This window comes from Hetaerina americana, unplaced genomic scaffold, assembly GCF_022747635.1.
Source record: "Hetaerina americana unplaced genomic scaffold, ioHetAmer1.1.p SCAF_10, whole genome shotgun sequence".
NCBI lineage: Eukaryota > Metazoa > Arthropoda > Insecta > Odonata > Calopterygidae > Hetaerina > Hetaerina americana.
Genome location: NW_027286070.1, coordinates 7,090,166 through 7,109,795, shown reverse-complemented (window position 1 = coordinate 7,109,795; position 19,630 = coordinate 7,090,166). Strand labels below are relative to the sequence as shown.

The 19,630-nt window shown below is 40.9% G+C and overlaps 1 protein-coding gene across 2 annotated transcripts in view; it reads right to left on the bottom strand.

Annotated features, from left to right (window-relative positions):
- The window catches only part of numb (NUMB endocytic adaptor protein), a 419,433-nt gene that overhangs the window by 355,428 nt on the left and 44,375 nt on the right, over positions 1–19,630 (bottom strand). The gene's annotated exons all lie outside the window — the stretch shown is intronic.

Sequence of the window (19,630 nt, the reverse complement as noted above, 5' to 3'; positions counted from 1 at the left end):
AAAGTTTCCATTGAAATTCGTGAATTTCTCTGAATCCATGGAAATATGAGAATATTAGACCCTGGTAAACGAATCGCTGTACTGAATGGATAAGCCACACGCCACATACCTACAATAAAATACAATGCGAATATATTGAAGAAAACCGAAAGTCATTCTGAACTTAAGTAAGAGAAATACAGGGTAAACGTCCAAATGTACATTCCTTGAAGGGAGGAAACGGCGAACCTGTTACGGACAGTGTGAAAAAGGCAAGTTAAAACTAGTTTTTCCGGAGCGTCTATAATTTAGGAATCAGCGCAACTCCTCAACTACCAGGAGAACATATGAATGGCATACCACTGTCCACGAAAGGAATAGAACAACATCTCCGTATTACCGCAGCTAGCAAAGTACCAGGTCCAAAAGAAATGCCCGCTAAAATATTGAAGGAAAGAGTTGAAGGTTTTACTCCATATTTCGAAAGCATTTTTCTTAGGTCGATAGAGGAAGACTTAGTACCTCGTGACTGGAAGCTAGCTTACATAAGCCCCATCTATAAAGGCGACGATACTGATAATCCCAGCAATTATAGACCCATATCTTTAGCATAGATTTCATGTAAAATATTACGACATAAAATGAAATCAAATTCAAAAATTAAAAATAAATATTTTAAGACATGATAACATATTCGAATAAATATTTTCCATAGAAGATAAGGGATCAGAATAACATTGTTCGACCGCAATAGGGGTCAAAATATTCCGGTCAAAATTAGTGGGGTGTGTATAGACCCCCTGCCAAACGCCCTATCGGTGGTTTGCAGGGCACTAAAAATTAGAAAAATTAAAAAAAAATGTATTAACATTTGAGCTTTCTCGACAGCAGGAAGATAAGCCATAACCAGCACGGATTTAGGAAAAGCAGATCTTGCGAAACCCATTTGGGTCTTTATAATCACAATATTCATACGATATGGATCTACACAGGGAAATAAGGACCCCAGCAGATTGCGGGCTACTCTATAGCGATTTCGACAATACTACCTTGATCAAAAAGTTCCGGGAATAACCACCGTGTGGCGCTCCCATCGTTCCGATTTGAGTTCTGTTTTTTTTGTTAAATTGGTACATCTGTTGTTGATATTCTCTTTAAATCTTAGTGTCATAACTTGACATTTGCAAAAGTTACGTAGCCAAGAGTACATCTATCTCTGTGTGTGTTGGCGATTTTTTACAATTGCAGAAATGGATTTAAATTTGCAACAACGAACTTGTATTAAATTTTGCGTAAAAAACGGATTTAGTGGCGCACGGACGTTGGAAATGTTGGAAAAGTGTTTCGGCAACGATTCTCTAAAAAAAACGGTCGTTTACCAGTGGCACGAGCGGTTCAGAAGTGGTCGTGAGTCAATCGAAGATGATGAACGCAGTGGCAGACCATCGACATCGAAAGTCGGTGAAAAAATTGATAAAGTAAAAGAAATGTTGGTCAATAACCGCAAATTAACCATCAGAGAAATAGCGGAGGACTTGAACATTGCCTATGGATCCGCCCAAGACATTGTGGTTAATGATTTGGGTTTCCTCTCGTGTAGCAGCAAAGTTGGTGCCAAAGGACCTCAATTTCATGCAAAAAAGAGACCGTGTTGACGTCGCAAAAGACATGATTTGCGAGGCTGAATCCGATCCCACATCCATCAAAAGGATCATTACTGGAGACGAGACGTGGGTTTATGAGTACGACACGCAATCCAGACATCAGGCAAGTGAATGGCGTTCACCAAATGAGCCGAGACCAAAAAAACCACGTCGTTTTCAGTCAAAAAAGAAGGCAATGCTGACGGTTTTCATGGATTACAACGGTGTAGTGCATCATGATTTTTTGCCAGAAGGCCAGACAGTAAACAAAGAGTATTATTTGGGCGTTATGAGACGTTTGCGTGAAGCAATTCGCCGAAAGAGACCAGAAATGTGGGCAGAAAACTCGTGGATTTTGCACCATGATAACGCACCGTCGCACAGTGCTATCATTATTCGTAATTTTTTGACGAAAAATGCAACAAATACCATCCAACAGCCACCGAATTCACCTGATTTGGCTCCCTGTGACTTCTTTCTGTTCAATCGAGTTAAAAAACCATTACGGGGAACGCGTTTTAGCAGCCGAGAGGAAGTAATGGAAAAATCGCAGGAAGCACTGATGGACATACCGAAAACCGAATATAAAAAATGTTTCGAGGATTGGATCAAGCGCTGGCATAAGTGTGTTGCAGTCGATGGGGATTACTTTGAAGGGGACAATATAGATTTAGATGAATAAACTTGTATTTTTAATTTTCTGAATAAATTCCGGGAAATTTTTGATCAAGGTAGTATATCGGGCTGGTGCTAGAAATGGGGATTGGAACTGGCCATAAGCAAATGATGAGCAGGATATAAATTACGCAATAGAGGGTTCCGTGCTGACTACGACAGAGAAAGTTAAATATTTAGGGGTGGCCCGAACATCACGCCTTTCATGGAGTACACACATCATTAGAATATGCGGATTCTCCTCAAAGAAACTCGGCTTCATTAGGCGGGTTGTGGGGAAATGTTACCAGAACGTTAAAGTTGTTATTTCGATATAGCAGACCCAATTTGGAATACGTCGCAAGTATTTGGGACCCTTGGGAGAAATATTTGCTAAAAGAATTAGATTAAGTTCAGATTCACGTAATGAAAAAATTATTTCCGTTACTTTTATACAAAACTTGTAATTAAGGTGTCATCACATAATAGGACATACTGAACCTCACACCAGTACAAAACATCGCGTGGGAAAATTTGAACTACTTACCCGAAAATAAAATGTTAATTAATGGTGCAAACCACATCTACATCTACTAAATACCCCGCAAGCCGCCGCAAGGGCGTGTGGCGGGGGGTGTTAAGACACCACCCGTAATTTAGAAAAGAAAAAGAAAAAAAAACCGCATTCAAAAACCACAAAAGCATACATCCACAAAAAACATGCCATATATTCATGCAAGAACATTTACACCCCACACACAGGCAAACACTCAAACTATCAACTAACATATACATGCACCTACAAGTATACCTAACATCTTTGCAATGTTTAACTTTGTTCCGAATTGTTAATTTAATGTTTTTAATATTTCTAAAGTGACTTCGGTTTCTTACTATTATGATTTCTGATTTTTCGGGGAAAGAATGAGTATTTGTATCTATCTGTACGGGAATCTATCTCCCTTATTTTATCTTTGATGTCTGATCTACCTAAGTAGTGTGGGGTCATTATAATTCCTTCAGTGTCATAGTTGAACTCGTTTGTTATTATTGTTGGGATTTGGGATTGTTGTTATTTAGGCTGGGAACTACTTGAAGTGCGGAGAGAACAAGCGAGGCTTAGACTTTTAGAAAGGTTCAGAACAAACGAGTTTAACTATGACACTGAAGGAATTATAATGGCCCCACACTACTCAGGTAGATCAGACCACAAAGATAAACTAAGGGAGATAGATTCCAGGACAGATAGGTACAAATACTCATTCTTTCCCCGAACAATCAGAAATCATAATAGTAAGAAACCGAAGTCACTTTAGAAATATTGAAAACATTGAATTTACAAGTCGTAGCAAAGTTAAACACTGCAAAGCTGTTAGGTATACTTTGAGGTGCATGTGTATGTAAGATGTAGATTGAGTGTTTGCATGTGTGTGGGGTGTAAGTGTTCATGCATGAATGTATGCCATGTTTTTTTTGTGGCTACATGATTATGTGGTTATTGCATGCGGTTTTTTTGTTTTTTTTTCTTTTTCTTTTCTAAATTACGGGTGGTGTCCTAACACCCCCCGCAACACGCCCTTGCGGCGGCTTGCGGTGTATTGAGTAGATGTAGATGTTATTTAAGTGACAATCAACACGGATTCAGGAAAACCCGCTCCTGCGAGACCCAATTAGGATTATTTACACATGATTTACTTTTATCGGGTGAGAGAGGTAGGCAAGTGGATGCCATCTTCTTAGATTTTCAAAAGGCATTTGATAAGGTCCCACATGGTAAACTCATTCATAAATTAAAGGTCGCGGGTATAAACAAGGGCGCCATAAGTTGGGTTAAAGATTTTCTTTCAGAGCGGGAACAGAGGGTAGTCCTTGATGGCGCTAGTTCCGACAGCGTTCGAGTCACGTCGGGGGTACCTCAGGGAAGTGTGATCGGGCCGTTACTTTTCTTGATTTTTGTTAACGATTTGAACCGCGAAGTGAAAAGTAAAATTAGGATGTTCGCGGATGACACGGTGATCTATCGGGAGATATCTGGGGATGAGGATCGTTTTATTCTAGAGCAGGATTTAGATTGCATTACTAAATGGTGTTCTAACTGGGGATTGACTCTAAATTATAATAAATGTTCTGTGGTAAATTTCTTTAAAAGATCAACGGGATTTGCTTACAAATTAGCTGGAGGTGACCTAGCAGTAGTTGATACAGTAAAATACCTAGGTGTCACATTCACAAAAGACTTAACTTGGGGGACTCACATACGTAAAGTCTGCGGTCAAGCATATAAAAAATTGGGATTCATTAGACGCATTGTCGGCAAAAGTGACTCGAAGGTCAAGGAACGTTGTTACCACGCTCTTGTAAGGCCTCATTTAGAATACGCATTCAGCGTGTGGGATCCGAGTGAAAAAGGTCTCATTCGGGAAATTGAGAAGGTTCAACGCCGGGCAGCCCGTTTTGTAAAAAATTCCTACGATAAAACGCAAAGCGTCACCGAAATGCTCATGGATTTGGGGTGGGAATCATTGGCTGAGAGACGATTCAATGCAAGATTGAAATTATTAAATAAATTTAGATCCGCATGTTTCAGCACCGAGGTCTCGCAAATTATTCGTACTCCTACATACATTAGTCGCTTGGATCATGCATATAAAATTCGGGAAATAGATGCCAGAACTAGCCGACTCAAGGACTCCTTCTTCCCACGGACAATACGGGATAGCAACTGCAGGGTTATAGATAGCAAAAATTCCACTTGCCACCCTCAGCGTCCAAAAAATAATTAGTTGTATTTAAATGCATGCTCTTCCACTAACCTTATGTGTTTTGCTGTAATAACCCATTCTTTCCGAATGACCTCATTCGTGTTCTGTTCATCTGTTTTTAAGTTTCCCTTTCAATCCCTCGTCCCTCTCCGCGGGGGCAAATTCCTGCTACCTACAACGTTGGGTCGCATTCCCTGCCATTTAGAGACTCTTTGGGGGTAGAGTGTTTCGTGGTGCATTTTCATGTGGTAGTGATGTTTCAATTTCTTGCTTGTTGTGTCCTGGCTTCCGTATTGTAGGATGGCTTTCGTGCTGCATCATGGGGTGCAGTTTTTTAGTTGTTTTGCGGTATATGTGTTTGCATGAGTATTGGATGAAGGGATTTTTGCATGAGTGTGTGCGCTGCTGTGGGTGTAATTTTCCGTGTTGTTTCTTTTGCATGTGGTATTTTTCTTTTTTACGGTTGGTGACCTAACACCCCCCGCCACACACCCTTGCGGCGGCTTGCGGGGTATTATGTAGATGTAGATGTAGATAGATATTTGTTCTGAACCTTTCTAAAAGTCTAAGCCTCGCTTGTTCTCTCCGCACTTCAAGTGGTTCCCAGCCTAAATCCCTAAGAGATCTGTCACACTTGTGTTCTTATCATAACAATTTTTAACGAATCTAGCGGATTTTCTCTGTATTTCATCTAATTCTTTTTGCCAAATGTTCTCCCAAGGATCAGAAATACTTGCTGCGTATTACAAATGAGGTCTAACTAGAGCAAAATAACACCTCTCTTTAAATTTTTCATTACATTTCCCCAGCACCCGTTTTTTGAAACCAAGTTTCTTTAAAGCTGATCCGCATATTGTCCTGATATGTGCTCCCCATGAAAGGCGTGGTGTTAGAACAACCCCCAAATATTTAACTTGATTGGCCGTAGTCAGTATTGAATCCTCTATTTTGTAGTTTCTATCCTGTTCGTCGCTTCCTTTCTTCCAAAACTTCAAAACTGCGGATTTATCTATATTAAGTGTTAATCCCCATTTTATTGCACCATTCCGAGATATTGTCTAAGTCATAAGAATAACCTTAATGGCTGGTCACCTAACACCACCTTCTCGTGGCAAATTACGGGATTAGTTTGAGTGCAAAATACGCATAATGAGTTGCACACTGGATTCTTTCATTTACGAGGATCGCTACGAAAGTTTTAAGACAGACTGTTAGCAGCCTGTTATTAATTTTCCTAGAAAGCGAGTTGGCAGCGGTGTCCTTTCCCAGTAAAGCGTACAAGTAGTTGCAACTTGCTCGGCTTATCGCCTAGCGGTCTCCTTTTGTTCTGTTCACACGGCATGCAGGTGCTGCGAGAATGGAGCCGTCAAGGGTGCACTATCGAGCAATGGTTCTTCATGACTTTAAAAGTGGTTTAAATGAATCGTTGCTTACGGTCAAGCCTTGACCGTTAGCAACGGGCCTTCGGAGATGGGCCTCCTTTCCGTACAACAATTTTTCGGTTGTTTCGAGAATTAGAAGATATGGAACTTTGTTGAAAGACGAGGACATGAGCGGACGTCCGGCGACTTCAGTGACTGAGTAAAACATCGCCTCTGTGGAAAAGTTGGTGCACAAAAATAAAAGTGTAATGCTTAAGGATATTGAAGAGTCACTACAGATTGAATCGCCGGCAGTTTCCCAAATCCTGCACGAATATTTTCGAGTCAGGAAAGTTTCATCTTGATGGGTGCATCAAATTTTGACAGAGGCACAAAAGCGTATACGTGTTGAACGGTGCGAAGAAATACTGAACATGTTTGCCAGAGACAACTCTAGGCGCATTTCTGACATAGCTACTGTTGAAGAAACGCGTATTTATCAGTTTCATCCTGGAAATACCGCCAGCCGACTGCATTGATTTTTCCCATCGAACATCCACCAACAAAAGTGAAGCGGTCTCTAGGCGTCGGAAAGAAAATGGTTGCAAATTTCTTCTCCAAAATTAGTCATGTAGCAACTGTTCTCCTGGAAGAACAAAGAAACTGTTACTGCTCTATGGTACACAACAGTGCGTCTGCCAAAGGTTTACGGAAGCTTTAAGAATAGCGGACGAAGACAGGAACGCGGGGAATCGTCCTGTACCGTGACAATGCGTCGACGCACACAGCCAACATCTACATCTACATAATACCCCGCAAGCCGCCGCAAGGGCGTGTGGCGGGGGGTGTTAGGTCAACAACCGTAAAAAGGAAAAATACCACATGCAAAAGAAACAACACGGAAAATTACACCCACAGCAGCGCACACACTCATGCAAAAATCCCTTCATCCAATACTCATGCAAACACATATACCGCAAAACAACTAAAAAACTGCACCCCATGATGCAGCACGAAAGCCATCCTACAACACGGAAGCCAGGACACAACAAGCAAGAAATTGAAACATCACTACCACATGAAAATGCACCACGAAACACTCTACCCCCAAAGAGTCTCTAAATGGCAGGGAATGCGACCCAACGTTGCAGGTAGCAGGAATTTGCCCCCGCGGAGAGGGACGAGGGATTGAAAGGGAAACTTAAAAACAGATGAACAGAACACGAATGAGGTCATTCGGAAAGAATGGGTTATTACAGCAAAACACATAAGGTTAGTGGAAGAGCATGCATTTAAATACAACTAATTATTTTTTGGACGCTGAGGGTGGCAAGTGGAATTTTTGCTATCTATAACCCTGCAGTTGCTATCCCGTATTGTCCGTGGGAAGAAGGAGTCCTTGAGTCGGCTAGTTCTGGCATCTATTTCCCGAATTTTATATGCATGATCCAAGCGACTAATGTATGTAGGAGTACGAATAATTTGCGAGACCTCGGTGCTGAAACATGCGGATCTAAATTTATTTAATAATTTCAATCTTGCATTGAATCGTCTCTCAGCCAATGATTCCCACCCCAAATCCATGAGCATTTCGGTGACGCTTTGCGTTTTATCGTAGGAATTTTTTACAAAACGGGCTGCCCGGCGTTGAACCTTCTCAATTTCCCGAATGAGACCTTTTTCACTCGGATCCCACACGCTGCATGCGTATTCTAAATGAGGCCTTACAAGAGCGTGGTAACAACGTTCCTTGACCTTCGAGTCACTTTTGCCGACAATGCGTCTAATGAATCCCAATTTTTTATATGCTTGACCGCCGACTTTACGTATGTGAGTCCCCCAAGTTAAGTCTTTTGTGAATGTGACACCTAGGTATTTTACTGTATCAACTACTGCTAGGTCACCTCCAGCTAATTTGTAAGCAAATCCCGTTGATCTTTTAAAGAAATTTACCACAGAACATTTATTATAATTTAGAGTCAATCCCCAGTTAGAACACCATTTAGTAATGCAATCTAAATCCTGCTCTAGAATAAAACGATCCTCATCCCCAGATATCTCCCGATAGATCACCGTGTCATCCGCGAACATCCTAATTTTACTTTTCACTTCGCGGTTCAAATCGTTAACAAAAATCAAGAAAAGCAACGGCCCGATCACACTTCCCTGAGGTACCCCCGACGTGACTCGAACGCTGTCGGAACTAGCGCCATCAAGGACTACCCTCTGTTCCCGCTCCGAAAGAAAATCTTTAATCCAACTTATGGCGCCCTTATTTATACCCGTCATTCGGAAAGAATGGGTTATTATAACAAAACACTTAAGGTTAGTGGAAGAGCATGCATTTAAATACAACTAATTATTTTTTAGACGCTGAGGGTGGCAAGTGGAATTTTTGCTATCTATAACCCTGCAGTTGCTATCCCAAATTGTCCGTGGGAAGAAGGAGTCCTTGAGTCGGCTAGTTCTGGCATCTATTTCCCGAATTTTGTAAGCATGATCCGAGCGACCAATGTATGTAGGAGTACGAATAATTTGCGAGACCTCGGTGGTGAAACATGCGGATCTAAATTTATTTAATAATTTCAATCTTGCATTGAATCGTCTCTCAGCCAATGATTCCCACCCCAAATCCATGAGCATTTCGGTGACGCTTTGCGTTTTATCGTAGGAATTTTTTACAAACCTTACCATTCAGTGCCCCATGTGATTATTTCCTGTTCCCTACATTTCGAAAATCGCATGCGTGGAAGAATGTTCTCCAGCCCTGAAGAAGCCGTTGAAGCCTAAAACAGTGAGCTTTTAGCACTCGAGGAAAATGAGTGGTAAATCTGTATTGAGAAATGATTTACGAGGATGCAAACTTGTATAGAATGTCGTGGTGAGTATTTTGAGAAAATAGAGTGATCAAAAATATTTCAAGTTTCTTAGTTTTCGTGTATTTTAGAACTGTCGTAGCGACCGCCCGTACCTCGTATCCAACATAATTGGTGCGATATCTAACGAATCGCCCTCGGACTCCATTCACGAGAGACATGTACATTTACACTAAGTGCAGGGAACGGAGCACCGGTGGAAGTTACCGCGTAAGAGTACTACAACTAATGTTTGTTGATTTATGGCATATATGTTGGATGAAGGGGTTTTTGCATGAGTTTGTACGCTGCTGTGGGCGTAATTTTCCATGTTGTTGTTTTGCATGTGGTATTGTTCCATTTTACGATTGATGACCTAACACCGCCCGCCACACGCCCTAGCGGCGGCTTGCGGGGTATTATGTAGATGTAGATGAATATGATTAACCTATGTACTACAATGTAATGCAAATATATAGGTTGAAATGGGTGCGCTTTACAGGAAATTAAAACTATAATATCCACGACAGGAAAAGAAAAATTGAAGGCAGATGAGATTCAGACAAGATAGCAGGAAGTAAGATGGGGCACTCGGTCTTAAGTAACTATTGCCAAGAAATAACCGAAATATTTGGGTGAAATTTATTCTGCATTTTAAATGATCGTTGCGTACATAAGTTTGTCGTTAAAGGGTCATTAATTGAGGCTTAATATAATTTGTCCATCAATAAATTGCGATGGATTTACTCGAAAGGAAGAGTTCAAAACTCATAAAAAAACATACCCTCCTCAAAGTATGATGTAAGAATAAGAGAGTTGATAAGCCAAGACCCAGAAGTCGATAAGCCATCCGTATGAGGGTAGAAAAAGGAACTTTGCACTTCCACATAAAGATTTATTGCTTAACACGACCATGGTTTCAATGCTGCGCATCATCATCAGGTGACATGAATGAAAAATCCAAGAGGCTGGCTCTTCTGGCTCCAAGTGGGGAGGAAGGTAGGGGGAGTAAGAAGGGAGATGGGGTGAAGTTGAGTACTGGTGCAGCTACCTATTAGTGGGCTACGGGAGGGGAAGTATTTGTCCGCAATGGTTTGACCCTCATTAAGGGATGGTCGATGGCCATCACTGTCTTGGTGAGGGTGGGTTTGGTGGGGAAAGATTTTTGATTCTTTTAGGAAATTTAGGAGGGGGGAACGGGAGAGGTGTAATGTTTAGTTGACCACCTCAAACCTGTCAGACTGAAGGGATTGCCAAATTTCCAATTCCTCCAAAGCATTCAACCTGCATCCTTTCTTTTCTGCGTGAAAAATGTCCGGTGTGGAGTTACTGGTTACTTGTTCCTTTTTACGGTTGGTGACCTAACACCCCCCACCACACGCCCTTGCGGCGGCTTGCGGGGTATTATGTAGACTATGTACTGGTATTATGTAGATTATGTACTGGTATGATTCTTTTCCAAGAGTTGTTTGGAAAATTGAGATCTGTTGTGTTATTTTGTGAAGCATGATCGGTGTTCTTCAATCCTGATATCTAATGTCTTCCCTGTCTGTCCAATGTAAATGGCGTTGCAGTCCGCACAATTGAGTTTATAAACCCCGCTTTGTTGCGTTATGTCAATTTTCTCTTTGGGTGAACCCATTATGTTTCTTAAAGTGTGTGTGTTGTAAAAGGCTGTCTTGATTTTGTTCTTGGAGAGAATTTGTTGTATCCTGTGTGAAATGTGGCCGATAAATGGTATTCTTCGCCATCGGTGCTCGTCAAGTTTAAATGTTTGGTATATAGCTTTCTGGGCTATCTGTATTTGTTTTCTGTTGCACATGTTGCGAATCATTTTTCCCTGTGCCCATTGTTGACCGCATTTGTTTTATAATACGGAGTTCCCCTAGCTTGTTGGGTGGTGACATTGGAATATTGCATACCTTGTGTAACATGGCATGAAAGGCCGCATATTTTTGTGAATGGTGATACTTGGATTTGGGGTGGATAATTTGGTCGGAGTAACACTCTTTTATGTATATGAAAAGGTCAACTCTTTGATTAACTATTTTTACATTGGAATGCAGGATATTCAAGGCACCGTCTGATTCCAACTCACTAGTGAATTGTACAACTGTAACCTAATAACACCCCCCGCCATACGCCCTTGCGGGATATTATGTAGATGGAGATGTATACATTCATATAAAGAATTTAACAAAGTCCAAAAATTGTCTCATTGTCTCGTGAATCCAGTGCAAACACAGAAGATGTCAACATATTGGAACCAAGATAACACTTCTTTTTGGAAGGGATGGTTTAAAGGAAATAATGGTCTCTCCTAATTGTCCATATAAATGTCCGTTAGGATGGGAGATAGGGGCGAGCCCATGACCAGGCCTTTGTCTATAATTGTCTATAATATTTACCGTTGAACACCCAACTACTTTAATTCACACATAGTATCAATAAATCACACAGTTCACTCTTCACAGGAGGTGGTGTTTTAGCCTTTACGAGGGATATCTCCGCTAGTTTCAGGGCTTCCTTCCTTGGGATGCCTGTGAACATATTGGCAACATCGAAGGACACCATAATATATGTTGACGGTAGTACTACATCTGACAACCTACTCGCGAGCTCGAATGAGGTCTTGATACCGTATTTTGGGGAAAAACGAGCATGTTGTCTGAGTAGGTTGTTTAACTTAAAAACGAGTAAGTGGGCTGGCGCGGAGACACCAGATAGCTCAGAGGAAGCAGAGCTAGCAGTGAAACGACAGAGAAATGGGAGAGGATCAAACTATGGGTGAACTGCTCCAGTGTGCAGGAAATGAGTTAACCAGGAGCCTGCACAGACTGGTATGTAAAATATGGGAGAGAGGGCATGCCTGAGGAATTGAGGACAGACCTTATCTGTCCTAATTTCAAAGAAACTACGGATGATGCCGCAACAGTAACTTTTGACGGAGTCATCCGCTAATTCTGGCATTGATTTAGAAAGACATGTGACACGCACTTCCCCACAAAGGCGTCCTAAATTACAGTCAGGCACAAATAAGGACGTTATTCAACATCAAAATAATTTAACTATACTTGTTATAAATTGCAGAAGCCTCAAGAACAAATCAGCGGATCAAGAACACATAATCCAAACTCATTCCGCTGATATAGTATTAGGCACAGAGAGTTGGCTGTGCAATGACATAAACGACCAAGAAATTTTCCCAATAGATTTCAAAGTTTACCGACACGATAGAGATACAAGACCCGGAGGAGGGGTTTTCGTGGCAGTTAAAAGTCATTTTGAAAGCAGGCAAGTTTCATTTGAAAATAATAACATAGAAAGTGTTTGGTGCACCTTAATACGGACCAATCAACCCAACATAAATTTATGCTCTTTCTACAGACCTCCAGACTCAGATTTGAAAACACTTCACACCCTCAACGATCAAATTTACAATTTTACACGTAAATATAATAACAGCATAAACATAATTGGTGGCGACTTTAATCTCCCTGGTATAGATTGGGACAACAATATCGTTAAATCTGGGACCCGCGATCGCGAATCTTGCAATTCCATGATAAAATTGGTTCAAAGAAACTCCCTCCATCAAGCAGTACGCATGCCCACCCGTGGAAAGAACATATTGGATCTATTTCTTACAAACACGCCTGAACGTATTATTAGTGTATCAACTGATGAGGGCTTGAGTGACCATAAAGCAATTAATGTCCACTTGGACATAGAAATAAAAATGATTGTTAAACCAAAAAGAAAAATTTATAATTACCATAAAGCAGACTTTGAATCTTTTGCCAATCAATTAAACTCTTCACTACCCGAGTTCAAAAACCGCTTAAGTCATGTCAACGTGGAAGAAACTTGGACAGAATTTGTCAATATCATGCAAAAAGGAATCGTAGATTTCATACCTATAAAATACGTTAAAGCAAATCGCGACCCCAGGTGGTACAATAAAGACGTTAGAAAAGCCCTTCGAAAGCAGAGAATGCTACACTCTAGGGCAAAGAGGGCAGGCGTGAACACATCATCCCCTGAGAATAAACAATTATGGGACACATATAGATCCTCTAAAATTGAAACCAAAACACAATTACGTAGCGCTTTACTGGACTTTAAACGCAAAGTACTTTGCGAGCACTTGGACACTGACCCCAAAGCTTTCTGGTCATATGTTAGGGAAGTAAATGGGAGTAAACAAACCGTGGCTTGCTTAAGGGATTGTAGCAATATAATTCATACAGACAGTGAGGGTAAAGCTAACATCCTAAATTCATTCTTCCAGAGCGTTTTCTCGAATGATGTTGCCACCGCATATCTCCAAGAAACAATACATACTCCACCCATGGAAAAAATAACAGTGGATCAACAAGGAATTCTAAAATTGCTTAACGAGATTAAACCCAACAAATCCCCGGGTCCCGAAAATATACCAGCTAGGGTGATAAAACATTTAGCTCCAAAAATTGCCCCGTACCTTGAGTTTATATTTAAAAAATCCCTCAAGGAGTGCAAAGTACCCAAGATTTGGAAAACCGCGCAAATAACGCCTATTTTTAAAAGTGGCGACAGGGAGGATCCCAGTAATTACAGACCTATATCTCTCACTTCTATCTGTTGCAAAATCTTAGAGCACATAATTGTCAGTTCAATAATGAGACACCTTGACAATATTAACTTTTTAAGTGACAATCAACACGGATTCAGGAAAACCCCCTCCTGCGAGACCCAATTAGGATTATTTACACATGATTTACTTTTATCGGGTGAGAGAGGTAGGCAAGTGGATGCCATCTTCTTAGATTTTCAAAAGGCATTTGATAAGGTCCCACATGGTAAACTCATTCATAAATTAAAGGTCGCGGGTATAAACAAGGGCGCCATAAGTTGGGTTAAAGATTTTCTTTCAGAGCGGGAACAGAGGGTAGTCCTTGATGGCGCTAGTTCCGACAGCGTTCGAGTCACGTCGGGGGTACCTCAGGGAAGTGTGATCGGGCCGTTGCTTTTCTTGATTTTTGTTAACGATTTGAACCGCGAAGTGAAAAGTAAAATTAGGATGTTCGCGGATGACACGGTGATCTATCGGGAGATATCTGGGGATGAGGATCGTTTTATTCTAGAGCAGGATTTAGATTGCATTACTAAATGGTGTTCTAACTGGGGATTGACTCTAAATTATAATAAATGTTCAGTGGTAAATTTCTTTAAAAGATCAACGGGATTTGCTTACAAATTAGCTGGAGGTGACCTAGCAGTAGTTGATACAGTAAAATACCTAGGTGTCACATTCACAAAAGACTTAACTTGGGGGACTCACATACGTAAAGTCTGCGGTCAAGCATATAAAAAATTGGGATTCATTAGACGCATTGTCGGCAAAAGTGACTCGAAGGTCAAGGAACGTTGTTACCACGCTCTTGTAAGGCCTCATTTAGAATACGCATTCAGCGTGTGGGATCCGAGTGAAAAAGGTCTCATTCGGGAAATTGAGAAGGTTCAACGCCGGGCAGCCCGTTTTGTAAAAAATTCCTACGATAAAACGCAAAGCGTCACCGAAATGCTCATGGATTTGGGGTGGGAATCATTGGCTGAGAGACGATTCAATGCAAGATTGAAATTATTAAATAAATTTAGATCCGCATGTTTCAGCACCGAGGTCTCGCAAATTATTCGTACTCCTACATACATTAGTCGCTTGGATCATGCATATAAAATTCGGGAAATAGATGCCAGAACTAGCCGACTCAAGGACTCCTTCTTCCCACGGACAATACGGGATAGCAACTGCAGGGTTATAGATAGCAAAAATTCCACTTGCCACCCTCAGCGTCCAAAAAATAATTAGTTGTATTTAAATGCATGCTCTTCCACTAACCTTATGTGTTTTGCTGTAATAACCCATTCTTTCCGAATGACCTCATTCGTGTTCTGTTCATCTGTTTTTAAGTTTCCCTTTCAATCCCTCGTCCCTCTCCGCGGGGGCAAATTCCTGCTACCTGCAACGTTGGGTCGCATTCCCTGCCATTTAGAGACTCTTTGGGGGTAGAGTGTTTCGTGGTGCATTTTCATGTGGTAGTGATGTTTCAATTTCTTGCTTGTTGTGTCCTGGCTTCCGTGTTGTAGGATGGCTTTCGTGCTGCATCATGGGGTGCAGTTTTTTAGTTGTTTTGCGGTATATGTGTTTGCATGAGTATTGGATGAAGGGATTTTTGCATGAGTGTGTGCGCTGCTGTGGGTGTAATTTTCCGTGTTGTTTCTTTTGCATGTGGTATTTTTCTTTTTTACGGTTGGTGACCTAACACCCCCCGCCACACGCCCTTGCGGCGGCTTGCGGGGTATTATGTAGATGTAGATGTAGTATACTACAGAAAAGACTAAGCATATATGCAGAGGAACTTCTTGGAGAATGCCAATGTAGATATAGACCAGAAAGAGGTACAACTGATGAAATCTTTGTAATTAGTATACGAAGAAATGTTATGAATACAATATTTACCTACGCACATGTACGTATGTTGTTTATTGACTTTCAGTATGCATTTAATGGGTTTAATAGGAAAAAGATTTTGAATGCAAATTAGGGATTTGGAGTACCAACAAAACTAATTAACTGTTAGGAATAACTGTAAAAGGGTTTTAGACAAAGGCCTTTATTGTAGGAAAGACTAATAGAGCCTTTGAGGTAAAAACTGCCGTACGACAAGGGAATTCTCTTCCTGCGGGATTGCTTAATTTGGGACTACATGGCGCAATAAAATACACAAGATTAGGAGGGACAATAACACATGTATAAAGGTCTGCCCAGGCTTACGCTCATGCTGATAATATTGCAATGCTGACAGGGAATTAGAAAAAATATGTGAAAATGTACCCTTTGGAATGCATAAGGATAATTCAAAATATGAAATTTGGACAACATACTTTTGAAAGTGTTAGATGTTTCAGTTACCTTGGTTTTGTTCTGAATAGGGAAAACATAATGACGGATGAGATTAATAAATGGACCATGGCTGGGAATTGAGCTTGATGCGCTAGCATTAAGCCACTGAAATCATCGCTTCTATCAAGGAAACTGAAAAATAAGCTCTATAAAAACACTGATTAGGCCAATGTTGGCCAATGGATGCGAAGCATAGACTATGCCAGCTGCCGATGAGAATTCTTTAAGTGTAATTGAAAGAAAAGTAACCACGGGGGATCTATGGAACAGTGAGAGAGGGGGAAAGATGGATAATAAGAATTAATACAGAAATAGAAATAATTCTCCGAGGAGAGGACATAGGCACGTGAAGCTCCGACGACTGGCTTGTCTAGATTACGTGAAGAGAATGCCCAAGGAGTTGCTACTTGGGGATTGGGAGAAGGGAATGAGGAAAAGGGGAAGGCCAAGGAAGCGATGCATACGGGACTCAGAAGAGGATTTGAAGATCATGAGAGTTACAAAATGATGGGTGAAGGCTCAAAATAGAGGAGAAAGGACAGGTATGTTGAGAGAGGCCAAGGTCCATTCCGAACTTTAGCGCCAAGGAAGAATAAGAGAGAGAGAGAGGGCGAGGAATAAGTCGGTCATGTAAGATTGTTCACTGAATGTACAGCAGTTATGGAAAAGAGTATGAAAGAAGTGAGTTACTCTGTTTCGGTCACGTTGAGAAAAAAGGGGGAAAAATGGGTAACAGCCGATTACAAATTAAATCTATAGCCTACAATGAAGGCGGATCTCTTTTTCGGTTGTGTTAAAGATATTAACGCACTTGCCCCTTCGTAAAACAGGCGCGGAGATCATAAAAATAAGATAAGAGAGATGAATGTGGGGCCAATAGATTTACGGCGCTCTTTTCCCGAAAGAGGTCAAAACAACTGCAAACTACCGAGCTAAGGAAGCTGTTACGCTAAGCAACCAAATTTGTGGTTATTATTTCATCAAAACCTCGCGTTTTTCTTAGGAGCAGGTCGTTTTGCATGCGCAGCGTGTCATTTGAAACTTAGATATCATACTACTACATAAATGCTGTTGTAAAAATGATCGATTCCTACAATTTGAATTATTTAACATTTGCACTAAAAACTAAGAAATCATCAACATTTTAATTTTGATGCCGCATGCCTAGAGTGGAATCACCCCCAGCGTTGGCTTGTTGTGGTCCTATTGGACGTTCCTTGGGCAGCGCCAACTCCGGCACGGAACGCGGTGTGAAGGTACGTATAATTAATGTTGCGACGGCTTCAGCACCCGATTCGTCCTTCGACACTTCCGATCGCATGGTCTAGTGATTTACAAGACATCACCACGCTCAAACAATCCCGAGCGCACCTAGCCGTCGAGTTCATGGAGTGGAGAGGGTTCACCTCAGCTGAGGGCACTCTCCCGATTGGATCGATTCAGAGAGCCATCGCAAGCGTTCGATACGGCGGCTGGAAGGAATTCACCCGAGATGCACTGGAGCAGCAAGCGGCAGCAACGAGGACGCTCCGCCTCGGCCTATCATAATCAGCGTAGTCGCCTTTCAAGCAGATTATCCGGATTCGATTCCGGCCGACGCATTCATTAATAATCATGGTTATAATTAGCGTAGTTGCCAACTAATTTTGATACCGTTTTGCACTACCTGGGATGCCAACACACCACCATTCCTAAAATTACACGAGGCAAGAAATATTCCAAGTGTTTTAGTGCCAGGGGGCCAATGGTTCTATCGTTTTATGGGGTATCTTGATGAAGACGGAGTGTGGAATACTGGAAAAAATATACTTTAGTATAAAAATATACTTTAGTATATTTTCGCGAATGATCCTCAACCTCTATATAAAATACAAGTAAATCCTTCCATCTAAGAAAAACCCTATGACTCGCTTGCAATTTTACTATTAGCATTGTTGAAAATCTTGGAACTAAATGGCTCCAAGAGAAAAATAACAAAAGTAGGAAATCGGAGGTTCATGTCAGAAAAGGCAAGAAGCCATTAAAACAATTACTTGAAAAAAAAGGTCTGTAGTGTGTGCAGATAAGGAAATGATATTAGGAAAGGCAAGGGAAGAAGAAACCGTATAATATGTAATAAATGTGAGTAATTAGGTCTTCATGGTGCATGCTATCCCGAATATAAGAGCAATTTTTAAATTACGTACGTGTGTGGGAGTTGAGTACATATATCGGTATATCCAATGTAAATATTTAAAGAAAAATGCCAAAATCGTTGCAATTTTTGTTTACCGTAAGTAATAATAGTAGAAAATAATTTTCAAAAAATTAATAATGTAAAAAAATATTAAGAACAAATTGTATAATCTGAATGCAAGAATTTAAATTTTTTTAAATAAATTTTTAAATCAATTTTTTTTCCTAAATTTGTAGAAGAGATAACAGCACAGATGCATTTTTTATCGTATCTGTAAGTATTAGGAGAATGTATAAACAATTGGCTTAAGCACATGCATACTAGGCTTTCTATAAATTTCTAAGTGCAAACATACAAATTCATCAAAAACGCCCTGGCATGTTTCACGTATACTAGGGAAAATAAGCTGGAACTAAAAGGGCTGGACTTGTGCATGCATGTACAGGTATATTACTTGTAGTCAGAATCGCAGACAGAATGCCACAGAGCGAGGAGAGTACCTTGGCCATTTTTGTCTTTATCCTAAGTAAGGCATTCACCAAAACTACAAGACTATATGTATTTCCCTAACGCTGAAGTTACAACAATATTCTTGGAGCATTCAAAACCCAAGGAAATCGGCAACATAGCAGTAATGAAGCCATTCCTTACCTTAAATGGTCGCATACTATTATTTTGTATAATTGTTTATTTTATATTAACAATTACACAGACAAATGACGACAATGCACGTTCCTTTCTGAAATGTCCCATGAAACCATTTCTACACAATATCTGTCAAATTATCCGAGTTTTACTGGTTTTCCCGATCATTGGACGTACTGAGTCAACTTTGTACAATTGATTTCCGTAAAATTACTCACGCCTTGTGGTATCTTTGGCTGTAAATTCCACAAGTACCATCACCAGCACACATTCCCGAATGATATCGTTAGCAATGCCTTTGCGTCGAGTTACTCTGCTCGATGAATGAGTTTTATTCACAAACCTCCCGTACAGAAGCGTTTTAGCTTTCGTTTCGTCGACCGAGGTGGACTCAGGTCCCTTTCACCGGAATTCCTCTGAAATCGGTTCTTTCTTCACCTGAGTCCCCCTATCATTCACTCCCCGCCGCATTGGCTGAACTGTTTGTTGCTGGCTCTTCGTTGCTTGAGCACACACAAAGCGGAAATGACACACGCATCACGGCCGACGTGTTTCCAAAGCAGACGACTGACCCGGCACTGACGCGGCGAATCGATGGGCCCGAGGGAA